Source organism: Mauremys reevesii, linkage group 3 (assembly GCF_016161935.1).
Source record: "Mauremys reevesii isolate NIE-2019 linkage group 3, ASM1616193v1, whole genome shotgun sequence".
Lineage (NCBI taxonomy): Eukaryota > Metazoa > Chordata > Testudines > Geoemydidae > Mauremys > Mauremys reevesii.
In genome coordinates this window covers 58,782,894-58,803,515 of record NC_052625.1, presented here as the reverse complement: position 1 = coordinate 58,803,515, position 20,622 = coordinate 58,782,894, and the positions used below count along the sequence as shown (strand labels likewise).

The window sequence follows — 20,622 nt, the reverse complement described above, 5'->3', positions numbered from 1 at the left end:
GCCAGTAAGCCTCACTTCAGTACCAGGCAAATTGGTTGAAACTATCATAAAGAACAAAATTGTCAGACACATAGATGAACATAATTTGTTGGGAAATAGTCAACATGGTTTTTGTAAAGGGAAATCATGCCTCGCCAATCTACTAGAATTCTTTGAGGGGGTCAACAAGCATGTGGACAAAGGAGATCCCGTGGAGATAGTGTATTTAGATTTTCAGAAAGCCTTTGACAAGGTGCCTCACCAAAGGCTCTTAAGCAAAATAAGCAACCATGGGATAAGAGGGAAGGTCCTCTCATGGATTGGTAATTGGTTAAAAGATAGGAAACAAAGGGTAGGAATGAATAGTCAGTTTTCAGAATGGGGAGAGGTAAATATTGGTGTCCCCCAGGGATCTGTACTGGCCCCAGTCCTATTTAACATATTCATAAACGATCTGGAAAAAGGGGTAAACAGTGAGGTGGCAAAATTTGCAGGTGATACAAAACTACTCAAGATAGTTAAGTCCCAGGCAGACTATGAAGAGCTAGAAAAGGATCTCTCAAAACTGGGTGACTGGGCAACAAAATGGCAGATGAAATTTAATGTTGATAAATGCAAAGTAATGCACATTGGAAAACATAATCCTAACTATACATATACAATGATGGGGTCTAAATTAGCTGTTACTACTCAAGAAGAGATCTTGGAGTCATTGTGGATAGTTCTCTGAAATCATCCACTCAATGTGCAGTGGCAGTCAAAAAAACCGAACAGAATATTGGGAATCATCAAGAAAAGGATAGATAATAAGACAGAAAATATCCTATTGCCTCTATATAAATCCCATGGTATGCCCACACCTTGAATACTGCATGCAGATGTGGTCGCCCCATCTCAAAAAAGATATATTGAAATTGGAAAAGGTTCAGAAAAGGGCAACAAAAATGATTAGCGGTATAGAACGGCTTCTGTATGAGGAGAGTTTAATAAGACTGGGACTTTTCAGCTTGGGAAAGAGGCGACTAAGGGGGGGATATGATAAAGGTCTATAAAATCATGAGTGGTATAGAGAAAGTAGATAAGGAAGTGTTATTTACTCCTCCTCATAATACAAGAACAAGGGGCCACCAAATAGAATTAATAGGCAGCAGGTTTAAAACAAACACAAGAAAGTATTTTTTCATGCAGCGCACTGTCAACCTCTGGAACTCCTTGCCAGAGGGTGTTGTGAAGGCCAATACTATAACGGGGCTCAAAAGGGAGCTAGATAGATTAATGGAAGATAGGTCTATCAATGGCTATTAGCCAGGATGGGGCAGGAATGGTGTCCCTAGCCTCTGTTTTCCAGAAGCTGGGATTGGGTGACAGGTCATGGATCACTTGTTGATAACCTGTCTGTTCATTCCCTTTGGGGCACCTGCCATTGGCCACTGTCAGAGGACAGGATATTGGGCTTGATGGACCTTTGGTCTGACCAAGTATGGCCATTCTTACGTTCTCCTTGGAGATATTGCCTGTACCTCCCTGGAACTTGAATTTAGTCCTTCAGTTCCTGTGTCTTTTTCTCTTTTAGCCCCTTTCATATATTTCCCCCTACCTTCCTGGAAGGTGGCTTCTTAGAGGGTTTAGCCACTCTTACTTGTGTATCTCTCTTTATGGTTTCTCATGGAAATAAAATGGTCCTATGTGTGTGCCTCACTTTTCTTCCCAAAGTTTTGGCCTCATTTCATCTTAATTAGGACGTAGTTTTGCCAAACATTGGCCCTAATCTCTCACAAAGAAAGGAAAGGATATAGTACAATCTGCATGTTTATGGTTCTAAAGTTCAGTTTTGGATAGAATATAAGATTTTAGTCTTCCTTCTCTTTGAAGGGCAAAGGAAGGCTGACTTGCTTCCAGATATGAGCAAGCCAGATGAAACACTCTTTAAAGGCCTATAAAATTACTAATTTATCCTCTTTTTAGTCTTCACTGAGGCTCACTTTACAAAGGTAACATTGGTCTTTTCATCTGAGATGGGTGAGTCTACTGTAGAACTGTGCAGCACAGATATCTTCTTGCACGTGACTTGTAACTATTACAGACTGGATGGCTTTGCTTCAGTAAATGTGACCTTTTGAAAGCTGCATTCTCTGTGTAACAATTCAGTAGGCCATTCCCAAGCCAACTATCCCTACTATAGTTGTTTGGGAGTCCCACAGTTCCTCATAACTGGCTTCTTTATTGTTTAAAAAAATATATTGGGAAAGTATCTGTTGTGGGATCTGGATAGCTACAGCAGCTTTGCCTATCCCACTCTGAAAATTTGTTAATGGGGAGTGCCAAACTGATCCCATTTGTTCTTGCTTGTGGAGTTGGGAGACAGACGTGTCTTACCTCATTTCTTTCTGGCATAGATTACATCCTGTTGGCTACTTAAAATACCCTTTATTATAGGAAGTTTAAAACTTTAATTCTAATAAAAACCTAGTTTTTCAGAACAGGAAGTACATAGAAGGGGGTGGGGAGAGCGTTTTGGTCCATGACTGGGACTCCCTGATAATACAAATAAATAAGCATCAGAGTTTAGTTAATTGAAGGAGGCCAAAAGGAGAGAAACTCCTTGCTGCTTTTCTGCCTAATCTGAATATGAGAAAGTAATATTCTTTCTGAACTGGTGGAATATGGGACCTAGAAAGCCATTTGCTATGAGAAAATACTTCTGTTTTTGAAACTGCTGCTTTCTGCCATTACATTACATTAATGCCACTACCCTTTCCATAGCAATACAGCTAGGTGGGTTAGAAATTGAGACTAAAAGAATAAGATGTTAAGACTTAATGTACAGACTGAAAAAGATGCTTAGCCCCATATGGCTGTTTATAAGAAGGTTTAGGAAAAAAAAAGTTGGAAATATCAGCATCTTTAGGGGAAGTAATATATTATCAGTTAGTCACGAATAAGAAGGAAAAAAATTAATTATAAGATTAGTAAAGCTGTGAATCTTCATTTCAGCAAAATATAATATTGTGCAAGCAGCATTTTAGTAGAATCTGAATAAAATGTACTGTAAAGAAAACTGGCTTAAAATAAAATGATTCTGGCCCTAAAGTGTAATGATATTGGCACAGCACGCCCCTTTTCCTTGCAAGAACTCCAAAACAGTAAGGAGCGGGTTGGCTTGGAGGCAGCAGCTTGTTAGCTTTCTGGAAGCACATTTGCAAAGTTAAAAAAAATCAGGAAAATCAAATCTAGCACAAGCCTTTTTGAACTGAGAACTCATTTAAATTCATTGTTTTGTGTCCTTTAGACTCAAGTTGTTGAACCGTGATAATTCATTTTTCTGCAGAGAAAGTCACTAACTGCTTATGAATATGCAAGCAGAACAGCCTTTTAATTTAACTGATTACAAAAGGTCAGTTATGAAATAAATATTCAGTCTGATAATGCTGTTTTGGATGTAGATTAATTTTTATGTTTGTGAATTCTGCTCCCTTTTGTAACATATAATTTTCAGAAGGGAACATTATAATTTGTTTTATTGTGTCCAATATGGTCTAGAAATTATTTTGATTTCCAACATTTTATTATGTAGGCAAGAGTATTATGCAAAAAAAATTCTATTTGGGGCTATCCTGTCAAGCAGTGTACAGGTTCGGGGCTATTGCTGCACATGGAAATGGAGCTGCTCTTTAATAGTTTAAGAATACTGTATGTTGACCTGGGTATTGGGATGCTCACTGTATGAATATATTGGTTTAGTTCAATAGCAAGCTATAAGGAAAAGCTGGCAGGAAGAAAACAGTGGCTCAAGATAAGTCACCATTAGGTAAACATTTAAGGGTTGTTAAGAGACAATGCCCAAATTGTTAACTGTAAAGATTCTACCTCCTGGCTCCAGCTAGTTTACAGAACTTGTTTTGACAAGCATGAAAAGCCCAGGTATGTCAAAAGCAAAGGACTATGGCAGTTTAAAAGGAACTCCCTGTCATGAGGGTGGGGTTGCTATTCAGAGAGTTGTTCAGGAAAAGCAGACTGGGAAAGGCAGCAACTGGGTGTTTGAGGAAGCCAGGCATGCCCAGGCCTACAATCAGGGGATGGTATGCCTTCTGGCAAGATGTATGTAGACTGTTATCTTAAAGTTCTTGTTCTCTAAATATTTTGTTCTAGTGTTAAAATAAACAATACTTGGGTTTTGAGAAGCCTGTCTGATTTCTATATACACCACTGGTCATAGACTCTCCCCAAAGAAGAACTGCAGGTGCTGAATCCAGTTAGGTATACATAGTTGGTAGACTGTGTCCTGGGTTGTAATACCCTGTGTAAGTGTGGGAGAATTGTGAAATTCCACCCCAAGAGAGGTAAAGAGACAAGGCCAGACATCTGAGGGTGTGTACTTAGCAAGACCAGGAAGTGGACAGAGGTGCCTTGACACCTTCAAGCGTGACAGCTGTTCAGGAGTCATTAGTAAGAGTTTTATGATGTCCACAAACTGCACTTGTTTCTTGTTGTTTAGTGTGCGCATATCAAGATTTCACTATTAACATTTAAAGCTTTAAATAATGTATTATCATTCTGCCTGAAGAACTCTCTACTGTCCTCTGTCTCTTGTGGCAGTGTACATTAGCAGGTTTAGGGCTTCTGATCATTTTATGATTATAATCTTGAAGGAAAAGGAGGTGGGTCTGCCTTCAGAGAGAATCTGCAATTTGGGGATGCTCTTCTGGGGGCCATTCTGGTATTCCTTGCTCATCCAAAATTCTTATTAAGCTCAGTATGTGTTTCAAATGTTCAAGGAATTCAGGATCAGGCTCTCCTGGCCATACAGGACAAGTCTATAGTATCTTTCTAGTGAAGACGCTTTGTATCATTATCAGATTAATTATTTGAAGGGGTGGGGCATATTTTCTCTAGTACAGAGTTTTGTGTGCAATTTTTCCCCCCCACTTTTGCATTTGCATTATTTGTTCATTTCTCAGGACTCAGTGTGGCCAAGGATAGGATGACCTTTGTCTTATATAGGCACCTATTACCCCTTCCCCATCCCAATTTTTCACACTTGCTATCTGGTCTCCCTAGCCAGGGAGAGGAGGCAGAAAGCATGATGGAAGATAGTACAAAAGGAAATGTGTGCTAAAAACAATTGAATAACATCTAGAATTATGAAAAACTGATATGGAGCATGACCCCTGTATTAGTATAATCATATTGTTTCTCCTGAGAAACCCAGCTGATAGTTCATTGTAGGTCAGTGAAAAGTGTGAGTTTGTGCATCAGACTTCTAAAGCTTCTGATAGTAAAACAAAAGTTAAACCTGTTCTTGTGAGCATCTGTGGTTTTGCTTTATGCTGTATAAAAGAAATTAAGCCTCAATAAAAATGTTGGTATGTGTGATGCAAAGTAGAATAGCCCATAACAAAATGTCACTGCTTAGGGATACCAGATATGTTGGCTGTAGTTGCTAAGACCCATGGGTGCTGCTGAGCATTACTTGTCCATTTTCATAGATCATTCAATTTTTGTTGGTACTCCATTCTGCCAGAGAGGGTAATTTGGAAAGATGGATCATATCATGAAAATTATTGTGGGAAGTTGTTCCAGTGATGGCTCAGAAAGGGAAAACAGCAAATGTGAAAATATGATAAGTTGATGGTGTGTCGGTTTATACTGATTGATTTGAATGTGGAGGGTGTTCTGAAGTGCTGGTTGCTGAGTGTCTAAAGCCTTCAAAGTTGTTGATACATTTAGGCCTTGTCAACATGAAAAGTATCTTTGTTGACAATGGGTGTGAATGATGGATGTAGCTGAACAGCTGTACTGAATGTGGTTTAACTAGAAATGTAGCCAAGGACAAACTGTGTTCAGCATCATTCCTTCAGTTACTCTTTTGCAGTCAAATAGTGTATAGCACTAATTCAGACATACCCATTGTCAGCAACAGATATCTTCTCGTACAGACGAGGCTATAGGAACCAACCAACTATCCATCAGTGAAAGATAAAATTTATAAGGTGTTTTAAAGAAAACTTGAAAATTCAACTAGACTTGCCTCAAGCTGGCAAGGTCAACACAAACTCCCTTCAGGCATCTTATTTAGGATCTCTGTGAAGTGTACAACAGTGTGAGCAAAAAATGTTACTCCTCCACAGGAGACATAGTTTCAGGCAGCTATCAAACTGAAAAAAACTGCTTTGGTCAGATAACACTGTTTGTGCTGCATTAGTAATGTGGCTGAGGAGGTCCAAGAAAACTGCTTTCAAAACTTTTGAGAAGTAACTGTTTATCAATACAACTTGATGAGTTCCTCATTGTCTGTTGTTGTACAACTCTGTCATTTGCCGGGTATGTTTCTGATATTTTTATTGAGGACTTGCTCTTTTATAAAGGATGCACAATGGAAGACAGCTTATTCATGATGTGTCCAGAAGCAGTCAAAGATTTCCATGTTTACTAGATTTGTCATGTTGCACTCAGCATTGTTGATGATAAGTCAGAGACGGGTAAGAATAGTGATCTGGTCACATGATCTAAAACATTGCATATAGTGCCTCATGACCAAACTCTTGCTGCAGAGGAAAAAGCATAAAAAACAATGCCAAATCCTTTAAAGATGTTGCCAAAGTAGGGAACTTCAATAAAGGTTCATTGAATTTTGACTTTTTGCATTGCTCTGTGATGACATGAGCTCCCTTCACCAGCAACTCCTCTTTCACCATGGAGTGAAGTGACTTTCAGGCAATAAAATGCTAACTCAGGGCTTTGAATAAACAGCAGAAATTAGTTATTTCACATATGGTAATGAACACCCAATTTAACTTGCTGATAGTTAGAATTATATGTCTTAGGGGATGGGATCACACAACATCGTTAGTCTAACAAGAGGGCAGAAGCTTTGAACAGTCTTGGAAGAATTCCTGGCCCCACCCCACCCCCATGTAGCTTTGCACTATGACTTGCCTCCATTTAAAGCTTCAAAATTAGACTACTGCTAATGTCAAGCCACTAAGCTTGGTGTTTTGGTAGTCCAGCCACATAAACATATACAAATATGAGTTGAGGGATATGTGGAAGGACTTAAGTATATTCCACTGTTAAAATACCTTTTTTTTCCCCGCCCCCCCATGTAGTGCTGTAAAGATATGTTTAATACCCAGGCAGTGGGTGGTAGTGACAGCTGAAAAATGTGATGTCACCCAATGTAAATAACATCTAGTGTATAATTTGGTTAACTAATAAAGTAAATGCTACAAGTACTTCATGTGAATTCAGACAACAGCTAATATGTAAATGGGAGTCTGATATCATCTGTGATATAGATATATAATTAATCTACATACCAAATGTATCTGGAGTATCCTAAAAAGTCAACTTAAAAGTCAGTCTGGAAATGATAATTTAGGGAGAGTTTCAACATATCTTCCCTCTAATCTTTATGGGAATGATGATAAACCAGACTTATTCTCTCATCATATTTCTGCACATAGTGCTGAATTTACTAATCAAATCATTTGATACAATTGGCTGGATTTAAATTGAGAAAACAATAAAGAAAAAATATCTCAAGAGCAGTAGTATGAGTTTATTTCCAGCCATGTTACTCCACGCTGAAATTTGTCAGATTTTGTAAGCAGCAGGTCAAGCCAGGTCAGAGCTTGGACACAAAGCCTCTGAGGAAAATCCAGATGCTTTGGGAAGTAGGATTTATGATTTCGGTGGGTAACCCTTCAAACCATTACCCAGGCATGGTACAAGGGTAGGATTTTTTTCATGTGAGGTTTTAAAAACAAGGTCTTGACCATTTGTGGTAATTGAAAATCCCAAGGTAATTTTTGCAATTGCAAGGGTAGTATTTCTAGGGCCTGGCCTGGTTTCAAGTTGAGTATTTACATTGTGCCTCCCTAAATTCCTGCTGCTTTTTTAACATAAATGGTATATATGGTAGCTTTATACAGCTAAACCACTTCTCCGTTTTAATTCCAGAAGTGACTGTATTACACTGATGAGCAAAATTATTATTAACCGTGTGTGTGTGTGTGTGTGTGTGTGTGTGTGTGTGTTATGTAGGAAAAAGATTTCTCTCAAATACTTATACATCAGTCTTCATCAGAAAGGATGTTGGGAAGATACTTACCGTGGGTCTGATCTAATGAAGATGAGGTACTATCAAAGATTGATGTCGTTAAAGAAGAGATATTGGAATAAACTGAAGACAAGAAGCAAGATACCTGGACCAGATGGTATACATCGGAAGGAACTTAAGAATGAAATACACAAGCTGCTAAAAATAATACACAGTTTCTCATTAAAATTAGCTGTCTCAGTAGAGGATTGGAGGTAGCAAATGTTGTTGTACCAATATTTAAAACAAAAACAAAATGAAACTCGGGGTGATCTGGTCTATAATTTTCCAGGAGTTATCTCTACACCTGGTAAATTGGTTGAAATAATAACAAAAAATAGAATTATACAACACTGAGATCATCATAGTATATAAAATGTAACTAGTATACTTCTTCAAAGGAAAATTGTGCCTCTATTTTGTTAGAATTCTTTGAACATGTCAATAAACAGTGGATAAAAGAAAACTAGGTGACATAATTTATTTGGGTTTATAAAACAGCTATGACAAAATCTCTCACAAGAGGCAAAAAAGTAACCTAAATAGTCATTGAGTGAGAGGCAGAGTACTGTCATGGATCAGAAACTGGCTAAGAAACGTAAAACAAAGTAGGAATAAATAGTTGTCATCATGACAAAAGGTTAACATTAGGGAGCCACCAGGTTGCTTACTGGGGCTGGTGTTTAATATCTTTATTAATGAATTAGTAAAGGGAGGGAGCTGAGTAGTGAGTGGCAAAGTTTGCAAATAATACAAAATTATTTAGGTTAGTCAATACTGGATATGACTGAGGAATTTCACAAAGATCTAATCGTGCTAGGCGAATTTCATCTGCCATTGTCTTGCCCATTCAGTGTCAGCAAATGCAAACTAATGAATGTGGGAACGAATTATATGAACTACTCAGACATACACCTTAGGATGCTCTAAATTAGCAGTAACATTTCAGGAGATACTGATGGAAGCACCTGCTTCATTAGCAGCAGTGGTTAAAAAGTGTGTGTGTGTGTGTGTGTGTGTTGAGCGGCAAAATAAATAAATAGGAAGTAAAAGGAATGTGATAGATAATAAAATGGGAAATATGACAATGCTATTATATAAATAAATGGGTTACCTTCACTTGGGTTACTTTGTTCATTTCTGATCAGAATAATGTATATAGTACTCAGGGCCGGCCTTAGGCGTGGGCCACCCAGGGGCACCATGGTCAAGGGGGTGCCCTGAAGCAGCACAGAGGTGTGCGCTGGTGGTGTAGAGTCAGAAATTGCTCCCGGCTGGCAGGGTGTTGTGTGTGTGGGGTGCACCCAGATTTCTCCCTGCTTCCTCCTGGTGGAGGAAGGGGGAGGCAACGATGACACACAGACACTGCTCTTCCCCCCCCCCGCCATTCCTCTGCGCACCCCTATTGGGCTGGGAAAGGGAGAACGAGGATCGACACCAAGTGTTCCATCCATCCAGGTCAGTTTCCCCACTGGGCTGGGCTGTGAGGCGAGCATCAGGAGCTGCTGCTCTCTGTGCAGCCCAGGTGTGGAAAGTGACCTGGATGCACGGAGTGCTTGGTGTTGGTCCTCGCTCCCCCACATCACAGCTCCCTAGGAGAGCACGGAGGAGCAGTGTTCAAGGGCAGGAGTGAGCAGCAATGTCGGGTGCTCTGTGCATCCAGGTCAGTTTCCCCAGATGGGCACAGGAGGTGGGAGCAGGGGTTAGGGGCAAAGGGAGGCATAGGGAGCTGGAGGAGCCCATGGGGGGCCAGGGACAATGGAGGGGGGTGCTGTGGCCTGGGGACCAAGGGTGCCACAATATGAGTTCGTCCAGGGTGCCATTTTCCCTAAGGCTGACCGTGATAATACAGTATACAGAATAATGAATGATCTTGAGAAGGTAGTTCAGTTACTTCTCTTCATCCTTTTTCATAATGAAGGTACAAGAGGACTATCAATTAAACTGAAAGGTGAGAAATTTAAAACTGTTAAAAGGAAAATACTTTTCCACACAACGCATAATTAGTTTATGGAACACATTGCCCCAAGATGTTGTGACCAAAAGCGTACCAGGATTAGTAAAATGTTTGTATATATTTATGAATAAGACTATGCAGAATTGCAATATCAAGCCTTTAAAAAAATAACTAAGTCTTAGAAGGGCTATAAAACTTTGTGCTTCGAGACATAAGACTTTGCTTTGGGCAAGTTATTCCATGACTGCGTTCTTTTGGAGACAAAACGCTCTCTGAATGACCTGATACTAGCCAGTGTTGGAGAAAAGACACTGGACTAGTTGGATCAGTGGGCTGATCCAATGTGACATCTCCTATTATATACTCCATGTATATATGTTAAAAATATTTATATATGTAGACCCACTGAGATAAAACATCTCTCTCTCTTTGGTACTTGCATGTCTTCCATTACCATAGTATCTCAGCACCTCACAATCTTTAATGCATTTATTTCCACAACAGCTCTGTGAGGCAGAGAAAGTAGTGTTATCCCCATTTTACAGATGGGGAGCTGAGGCACAAAGAGACTAAAAGTCTTGCCCATGGTCACACAGGATGTTTGTAGCACAGGAAGAGGTTGAACTAAGTTCCAGATTAGTGCCTTAATCACTGGGCCAGCCTTCCTCTTTTTATATATGTGTGTGTGTGTGTGTGTAATAATAATAATAATAATTTTTAAAAAGTGTGATAGAATATGGATTTTTAACACTAAGTTTAGGATGACCACATTACTTTCTTGTGGCAAAACCTAAATGATTACTAATTAAACCTTTATACTACACCTATTTGTGTGGGGGGAAGGTATATAATACAAATAAAATGCAGTATGTGCTTGTATAATCTGTATGTCTCATGCACTGTGATCAGTTTGGTTAAAAGATATTATAGAAATGCAAGCACATGACAATAATGGTAATCAAGGGCTTCAGAGGTTTTGTGTTTACTGACATTTTCTCACGAAATTGATTGGAGTTAGTTTTTTGCTTAGAAATACAGAAGAACACTGACTTAAATAAGATCTTATGGTTTGTTTCCTGTAGTGTAGCCAGGAAAAACAGTAACAAGCTGTCTTCTTAAAAATCACATTCCTGGAAGATATTCTGGCAACCTGGATATTTAAACACATTCTTAAGAAAAACAACTTGTATTCAGTTAGAAATTATGTTCACTTATTTTCTTTCTGATATTGTGAGGTTACAGTTTATTGTGAACATTGCCTGAAACTCTGAAATAGATGCCACAACAGGATATTGACTATGAATTAGCTCCTAATGGACACAAGGTTCTTAATAAGCTAAAAATGGGGAAAAGAGAATTCTCACCCATTATGAAGTTTTGATATAGGGGCTGAGGAGGTTTGTGTAAAGATAAAGAAAAGAGCATGAAACACTGTGTTCCAGACTAAAGGCTGAATATTATTTCTTAGCCCGAAGTCAGATCTCATGACTAGTCTAAAAAGGTAAATTTTATACACTGGTGAGAGGGACCTCTATCTTTCCTGTTAATGCTGAGATGCTCCTTCATGTTATTCTTCGTACTCAACCACCCTTTAAAAACTCACATTCAGACTTATCCTCTGGCTGCGGATCATCTGGACAGGTCTCTCCCTTCAGAATCTAATCAGTATATAACCTTATTGAGCTAGAAGACTTGATATTTAAGTGTTCCAATTTGTTCTCTCCTTGCATCTTTCTCTGCGGATGCAAACTACAACCTAAACTCTTTTATAGACAATATCATCTTGTCTTCAGTCGGCCAAAGGCATATTCCACCACTAGTCTGCACCTGGTCTGTGTGCAATTAAACCTTTCTATGGCAGGTTATTTTACATCAGGGGAGTAGAGATCACTGCCTGTCATGCTGACCAATATTGTCACATTGTTGTCTGTCTATATCCATTTGTTGTCTTTTGTCTTATAAATAGAATGTAAGCCCCTTTGGGTGTGGCCTGACCATCGTTTTGTTCTGTGTTTGTACACTGCCTAATACAGTGGGGTCCCTGGTCTGTGACTGGGGCTCCTAGGTGCTGTGGTAACAATAATAATAATAATAATATAATATGAATAAAGGATAGGCTGGGTCTCCCAAAACAACATTGGAGACAGACATACTGTTGAAATCCACAGTATTGGTTGGGAGCAAAGTCCTAACTTGGCCAAATTCAGATACGCCAGATCTCCTGAATTCAGTTGTACAATTCAGTGCCCCCCATGTGGGAGTCCAGGAACTTCCTTCTATGAACCACCGAGGCTCTCATATCGAATGAGTAGTGTCTTTTCCAATTGATAGGATTATGTGCTCTTTAGGAGGTAGGGCAGTTAATGAGCACATATCATAGAATCATAGAATATTAGGATTGGAAGAGACCTCAGGAGGTCATCTAGTCCAGTCCCCTGCTCAAAGCAGGACCAACACAAACTAAATCATGCCAGCCAGGGCTTTGCCAAGATGGGACTTAAAAATCTCTAAGGATGGAGATTCCATCACCTCCCTAGGTAACCCCTTCCAGTGCTTCACCACCTTCTTAGTGGAATAGTGTTTCCTAATATCCAACCAAGACCTCCCCCACTGCAACTTGAGACCATTGCTTCTTGTTCTGTCATCTTTCACAACTGAGAACAGCCTAGCTCCATCCTCTTTGGAACCTCCCTTCAGGTAGTTGAAGGCTGCTATCAAATCCCCCCTCACTCTTCTCTTCTGCAGACTAAATAACCCCAGTTCCCTCAGCCTCTCCTTGTAAGTCATGTGCCCTAGCCCCCATAATAATTTTTGTTGCCCTTTGCTGGACTCTCTCCAATTTGTCCACATTCCTTTTGTAGCGGGGGGGCCAAAACTGGATGCAGTACTCCAGATGTGGCCTCACCAGTGCCAAATAGAGGGGAATAATCACTTCCCTCGATCTGCTGGCAGTGCTCCTACTAATACAGCCCAATATGCCGTTGGCCTTCTTGGCAACAAGGGTACACTGCTGACTCATATCCAGCTTCTCGTCCACCATAATCCCCAGGTCCTTTTCTGCAGAACTGCTGTTTAGCCAGTCAGTCTCCAGTGTGTAGCGGTGCATGGGATTTTTCCTTCCTAAGTGCAGGACTCTGCACTTGTCCTTGTTGAACTTCATCGGATTTCTTTTGGCCCAATCCTCCAATTTGTCTAGGTCACTCTGGACCCTATCCCTACCCTCCAGTGTATCTACCTCTCCCCCCAGCTTAGTGTCATCTGTGAAGTTGCTGAGGGTGCAATTAATCCCATCATCCAGATGTTGAACAAAACTGGCCCCAGGACCGATCCCTGGGGCACTCCGCTTGATACCAGGTGCCAACTAGACATTGAGCCATTGAACACTACCCATAGAGCCCAACAATCTAGCCAGCTTTCTATCCACCTTATAGTCCATTCATCTAATCCATACTACTTTAATTTGCTGGCAAGAATACTGTGGGAGCCATCAGCAGCCCCACCACAATTTGGGAAGCCCATTGTTCAAAGTATTCAAAGCCCACTGTTACTCTGGGGACATTTTCAGACATTACCATACATGAATGGATCAAAGCAATAATTGCATGGGAAACCTCTACCACAATGGAAGAGTTGTCTTTCCAATGCTGAACTGATTAACCTCAGATTTATGAATATTTGGGGTAGCCAGCTTCCATTTGACAATAGCAACCCTCTTCTGGACTGAGTTTGGCTCCTCTCAACTGCATATCCTTGTGCTGAATAGTCAGAGCAAGCTCCTCACACAGCTACAGGAATTTGGTCTTCCTCATGTGGAAGTTCTGTGTCCACAGCTTGTTGTCTCAGGTCTGCGTGATGATGTAGTCCCACCACTGTGCTCCTGGCCCAGAACCCCCAGTCATCGTAGGGGGATTTGTCAGCCATTACAAACTGCATTGGCTGTCTCCATTCCTCCAACTCTGAATGCAGCTCTTCTTAGCAAAGCATGCTGCCTCTTTCCCATGGCACTAAGCCAATGCTGAAATGCCCGCCACTGCATCTCTTGCCCTATATCAGTCACCGTCACCCCCTTTTCTCCCCGCAAAATGAAACTCACATGGGTTGCATTAATGCCAGCATTAAGCACTGTTTATTGCTCAGAGTAGGATCAATGCTTTGCCACCAGTTGTAGTGGAGACCGTGGACAGAAAAGTGGAGTGGAAGTGGTTTATTTGAATGAGTTGTTGAGTTAGCACCACTTCTTGGAAAAGATAAGAGTTCTCTCATTGTATACTGAAAAAGAATTCATAGAGTGGTTTAGCTAAGTGCAGTACTAAGAACAATGAGTTATGCCTCCAGAGTGAGAACAGAATCAGTGTGGACGCAATAACTTGAGCTATGTTTGTGGTAACTTTTACGTGTTGTTTCACAGTGAGGTCTCTCAAGTTCATCTAACTTGAGAGGAGTAACTTGAGTACAGATAACTCAAGTTAACTGCAGTGAAGACATACTACTTGTCATGTGGAACAAGAGATAAGGAATTAGAATCAAGCCTGGATTTCCTGTATTGCAGAGAGGTGTTAATAGATCACTGGTGTCTGTGAAATTGCATTAGTCCATTGGAAATTTTACAGCAACTTCAATTACACTAAAAAATTTAGACTCTTACTGACTTAAATACGAAAGTTAATAATACTGTGTGTACATAAGTCCATTATTTTTTGTTAAATTCAATTTTAAGAAAATACTCTCCTCTCATTTTCAGTTTTCATTATTGCAGTGACAATGTGTAACTGCATCATAAATGTTGTTGGGTAAAGTTGGAGGCTATAACAATTGAATAGGGGCAGTTGAGCTTTTAACACCTGGAGAGGCATGGGAAACAGTTTGTCATTTTGCCATAGCTGAATGTTTCTGCTAAAATGATCATCAGTGAAATAGTTAACTATTTAAATAACAACACAGTTATCTTTAAGTTTCAGGCTTAATAACCCATTGAGATGAATGGCATAGTTCATACCTTTTGGGTTGCATGAAGCCTGTCCGCAGGCTCTGGAAGACAACACTCCATCTGTTTATGCTCTGTTCACATTTTCAAGGTCTTCTTTGCAGCCACAATGACTAAATGCATAATTTTAAGAAAGATTAAATGACAGTCTGGAGTGTATGTTGCTTAGACAGGGATTGAATTCTGTGCCAAATCTTGTAGCCGCAGAGTACAGAGGGCTTGTTTTCAGCATAGTTGACTCTGATGCTATTTGAAACTGACTGATTTTTTTTTAATACTATTTCTTGCATCCAGACACTGCAGTGAACTGTGCTGTTAGAGCACCAGGGGTTTTGCCTTGAAACACCTGCTAACAATTAACAGAAAATAAGTGGGTATACAGAAAAGCTACTGCCATCTCCTTTCACACATTTGTTTTTCATCACCATGTTTCACCCTGGTTAAGTTAATGACTATATTTTTCTCTTGGGCCTTGCCTTTACTAGAAGAAAAAAAGATGTGTTCTTAACTTGAGTTAACTTAGGATATGTCTACAGGTATAGTGGCATAGCTGCAGCTACGCTGCTAAAGTGCTGGAATGTAGACTCTTGCTACAGTGATGGAAGGGGTCTTTCTGTTTGCTGTAGCAAATCCACCTCCTCAAGGGACAGTAGCTATGTCGATGGAAGAATTCTTCTGTGAACCTAGCTGCATCTACAGTGGGGGTTAGGTTGACCTAACTACGTTGCACAGCGATGTGATGATGTTGCTAGGTTGACCTAAGTTTTAGGTCAGGGGTGGGCAAACTTTTTGGCTTGTAACTTAATTTATTACTCTTCTTCGCGATTTAGTTGTAGTGATTATCATATGTTTTATAATCGCTAACTAAAATAGAACTTGATGACTCTTAACATTTTTAAATGGTTTCTTTTAACTTTTTCTCTACCCAAAGCTGAAAATTGCAGCAGAGTGCTTACATTGCCTTTGGATTATTGTAAAATAAAAGAAGGAATATTTTAAAGAAGGTATTATTTGAAACACTTAAGGAACAGCTAAACATGTATTTTCACATATTATTGAGATTGGATGAGGAGAAGATGATTGAAAAGTTAAGTGTCCTCAGATCAGCAAATACTACAGCAACTGAGTAGTACTTAGGAAAAAATCCCACGGAGAAAAATCTCAATTTATTCATGCAGTTGTGTTAAAACAATTTTTAAGGTTTTTCTTTTTATCTTTAGTTGGTGCAACCTCATGTAAAAAAGACCTTTTAATAAAAATGATATAACTGAAAAGGTAATAGAATGGTTGGCAACATCATGTCCACTTGCCACTTCTAATTTTTATCCAGAGAAACATATATTTTTGGTGGTGTTTGTCTTAAAAGTATGTGTAATAAATAGCTTGCGCTATAGAAAAGGAATTTAGCCATTATACATATTTCTTACTTTACTTTGTGTGTGACTGTATTGAAATAAATACATACATCTGCACTGGGAAATCTTCACAGCATTTGCTAGGTTTGCTAAGTTCTGGTTTTTTTTTCCAAACAAGTTATCTGCCATGTTACTGGTTTTAATATCTAGCTAGTTTCTGAATGAAAGACACATTAACCTAGAAGTGCTGCAATGACATAATTTCTTTTGAATTCCTGTAATTGATATGTTGTGGGTGGCAAAATAGTATAAAAACTTTGTTCTGATGCAATATTGTTGAGTTCCTTGTTGACAAGGGCAATTGGCATTCCATAGTTCTTTACAGAACAGATGACAATGAGCTTCCTCTTGCTGCCTTCTTTTCTGGTACAATGTTATTTTTTAAAAAAATGCTCAGTTACAGTTAGGCCAGTTATTAAAATATCATCGGTCATTTCCTTTGACAACATGTTGGCATTGATGTAACACAATAGAATTTGGTGGAAAGGTTATTCCTATTTCTCTGGCTGCTGTCAGTACATACGAGCATATTACATTCTTCAGCTTTCTGGAAATGCTCTGTTTGACGAGGTGCTGGGAACAGGAAGTCTGAGGTTATTGTATGTTTGCTTGGTTTCAGACTGTATGATGCAAGCTCTGTTTCCTAGAAGACACTGTGTACTGAATAGTATTTTGTAGACTGTTTTTATTAAATCGACTAAACTTAAATGAACTCAGGTTGATAAGAAATGATTGTCAGTTCTGAGAGTTTTCATAATCACTTCTGTGGTATCTATCTTAAGTACTTGTATGGCGGTCATGACTATAGTATCTGTGCACCTCACAAACTTGAATGTATTTATCTTCACAACAGTCTGTGAGATAGGGCACTACTATTATCCCCATTTTACAGATAGTGAGTCTTTGTCTCAGTGTCCAAAGTGGTTTTCCCAAGGTCACACAGGAAGTTCGTGGCAAAGCAGGAAATTGTATCCCAGTCTTTGGAGTCACAGTCTAGCAACTAGTAACTGGACCATTCTTCGTCCCAGGATCATAAGTCAGCACTCAGCTGTAACAGTTTTCTAGGCAATTGCCGTGTGTGTGTGTGTGTGTGTGTGTGTGTGTGTGTGTGTGTGATAGAGAGAGAGAGAGATAAAAATAGAGGTATCATAGGTCATTTGGCTCTTTAGCATAGTCATAGTTCTGAAGTCAAGGCATCTTTTTCAGACGAGAGGTATTACAAATCTATCAGTCCCTAGTCTGTTTCAAATACACACTTTGGATTTAACTATTCCCTTAAGCACTCTGGTTGCGTGACTTGTCTGTTCAGGCAAGAATGGGGTCTATATTTTTGAAGAATGAGGCTAGCCTTCCAAAATTCAGTTCACCCACTCTATTTTTAAATGGGTGACTGTTACATCATCATTATTTTATTTTTATTTTTCTGATAATGAGCGGTGAGTAGATATTGCAGCATTGCCAACCCCAGGCATTCAAAAATCATGAGTCAGGCCCCAAACGGTCAAGAGAGTGGCTTAAAAGTAATGAGACTTTTTTTTAAAATGCATTCTTTTAATTGTCTTGTGGATTTTGAGCTGTTAGGATATGCATGTGTAACCCCTCTGCCAGGCTGAATTGATAGCAACAAGGGCCGGGTTCAATACATAGGGGTCCCTTCCCCACAACGTAATGCAAACCAGCTCGAGCCCCCACCCAGTGACCTGGGAAAATCTTACACACACACCCCTGGGCGCCTCAAGGAGGCAATACTTCCCCTCTCGCAAGCACAGACTCTTGGTGTAACAGAAAGGGTTTAATTACATGAGATAAACGACAAGCATTAAATTGGGAAAATACCTGAACTAGACTTCACAGGTCAAACTGTGAGCAAAGACCCACCCCAGCAAATTGGGCTGTGCCCTTCTCTCTGGGCCCCTTGAGTCCAGCAACCCCCAAATCACCCACAGTCCCAAAAGTCCCATAATCCAAAAGTCTCTGTCCCGGGTCAGTGCAGCCCCAGAGTTCAAGAGTTTCTCCGCAGAGGTCCCCCTCCCCGGCCTGGGTAGAAAGGGGCACCTTACGTGGTTTCGGGGCCAACTGCCCTGCCTCTTCGTGGGGTTCTGCTTCCACCAGCCGTCCCCGCAAACAGCTCAGCTCCGCTGGCTCTGTGGGCTGCTCCGCTCTGCCGGCTGCTCTGGTCCACCTGCTGTCCTGTGATCTGCTCCGGCCGTCCTCGCAAGTTGCTCGGCTCCACTCACCCAGTGGCTGCACAAACTGCTCCACTCCGCTCTGCCAGCTGCTCTGCTCCACGGTATTGCTTCAGGCTCCCCCACTCATTAGCCCAGTACTCAGTGCTCTCAGCTCAGCAAGTCCAGCTCTTCAGTGATTTCAGCTCTCAGTGATTCCAGCTCATAGTAGGGGAGCCCCAGTGCCAGTGAATTCAGCTCAGTAACCTGTATCTAGATTCTTAAGGGAATCAAAAATGAACTCTGACATTCCACAGTGGAGAGAGACATAGGTGGAACTGGTGCTTCTCGCTCACACAAGGAGCTTATAGCACCAAGTACAGATCTGTCCCCAGCCTCTCTCCTTTCAATGGGTTATGGAACCCATGTCCCTTGTCTAGCAAGTGCTATTTAGTTGATAATGAAACCCTCTATCATAAGACAGTTTTGTAGTTCCTCATTTACTTAATCAGGGTGACAACATTTCGTTCCTCCTGCCCCAATAACAACGAAATTGGGGGTCCCACAGCTGTGAAAATAACCATCCCATGCTGCTTTGCAGTATGCTAAGTGGGGTGGGGGTGCCAGTGCAAATAACTGAAATGCCAATGCAAACACTTGAAACTTCTTTCCGCACTCCCCATAATTTACCACCAGATGTCAGGGTGGGGCTCATCCTGACTCTGCTTACACATGATTCATATTTTCAGGCTGTTCTCCCAGCCATGATTTCTAGAAAAGTTGTAGTAAAAGCTGAGATTCTCACAAAAATCCTCCAGGATCTGGGGTTTGAAGAAAATGCCAAATATCATTAAACTTGAAATAAAATCATAAGAGTTGATAACATTGATTTTATGCCTATGTTGGTAAACTTCATGACAATTTTGCAAAGAAAGGATCTTGATGTTTTACACATACACAATATCTCTCCCACTGACAGATTGTAGTTGTGTTTTTACTTTGGATCATAACATTTAAAACTGGGGACTATCTTTTTAGTAATTTAATATTTAAATCTTTTCCCGGATAAATGATGAAGCAGTCCAAAGAGAGTAATACTTGCAGAGAGAAAAAGAAAAGTGAAGTTGACATAAACACTGATACATTCAATTCCTATAAAAGCAGTCTGAGGATGTGTAATATAAACTTAAAATTTTCAGTTACAAGAAATATGAAAAGTCCTATTTTTAATAACCCGAAACAAATGGTCACATCCTTCTGCAAGATATGTATCGTTAGTACATTTTGCTTGAAATAGTGTTCATATAGGACTGTGAGCTCATGCCTGGATATCTATACAAGTAGGGTGACCAGATGTCCTGATTTTATAGGGACAGTCTGATTTTGGGGTCTTTTTCTTATATAGGCTCCTATTACCTCCCACCCCCTGTCCCAATTTTTCACACTTGCTGTCTGGTCACCCTACATACAAGCGTCTCATCTCCATTCCCAGAATGGCTGAATAGATATTTGACATAGCTGTTTTTTATTTTACAAGTCAGAACTCTGGATCCTTTCCCTTGTTTAGCCTCTCCATATTTTTTTATTCTGATTTAATTCATTTTATGAAAATCTGGGTTAAAAAATACATTTTGGCATATATCTGAATACAAAACAGTCACTTGCTCTTAATTTTTTTTTAGAAAACAAAGCCTTTTCTTTTTCTATCTTTTGAAATGTTACATACTAAAAAAAATTTGTTCAACTTTAGAATATTAAGAAATGTCAATGTGTTTTTATTCACACATGCAGATTGTATACAATTAAAATATCCATTATAAGTAGTTTATATTTCCATGTCAAAAGTAATTGTAGGTTCTTTAGATGGTTTGAGTAGAGATGCCTAAATTGAAGGGGCAGAAAGGGGGCTGATATTTTTTATTATTTTATTATTTAGATTTAAAAGTAGACACCTGTTCCAGGCTCTAGGCACCGTAACATAATTAATGATACAATGAATACAGTTAAATTAAATCTAACACGTA

General features: G+C 39.9%; 1 protein-coding gene across 5 annotated transcripts in view; it reads left to right on the top strand.

The window, feature by feature from the left end:
* Window positions 1-20,622, top strand: part of BABAM2 (BRISC and BRCA1 A complex member 2) — a 425,434-nt gene that overhangs the window by 182,576 nt on the left and 222,236 nt on the right. The gene's annotated exons all lie outside the window — the stretch shown is intronic.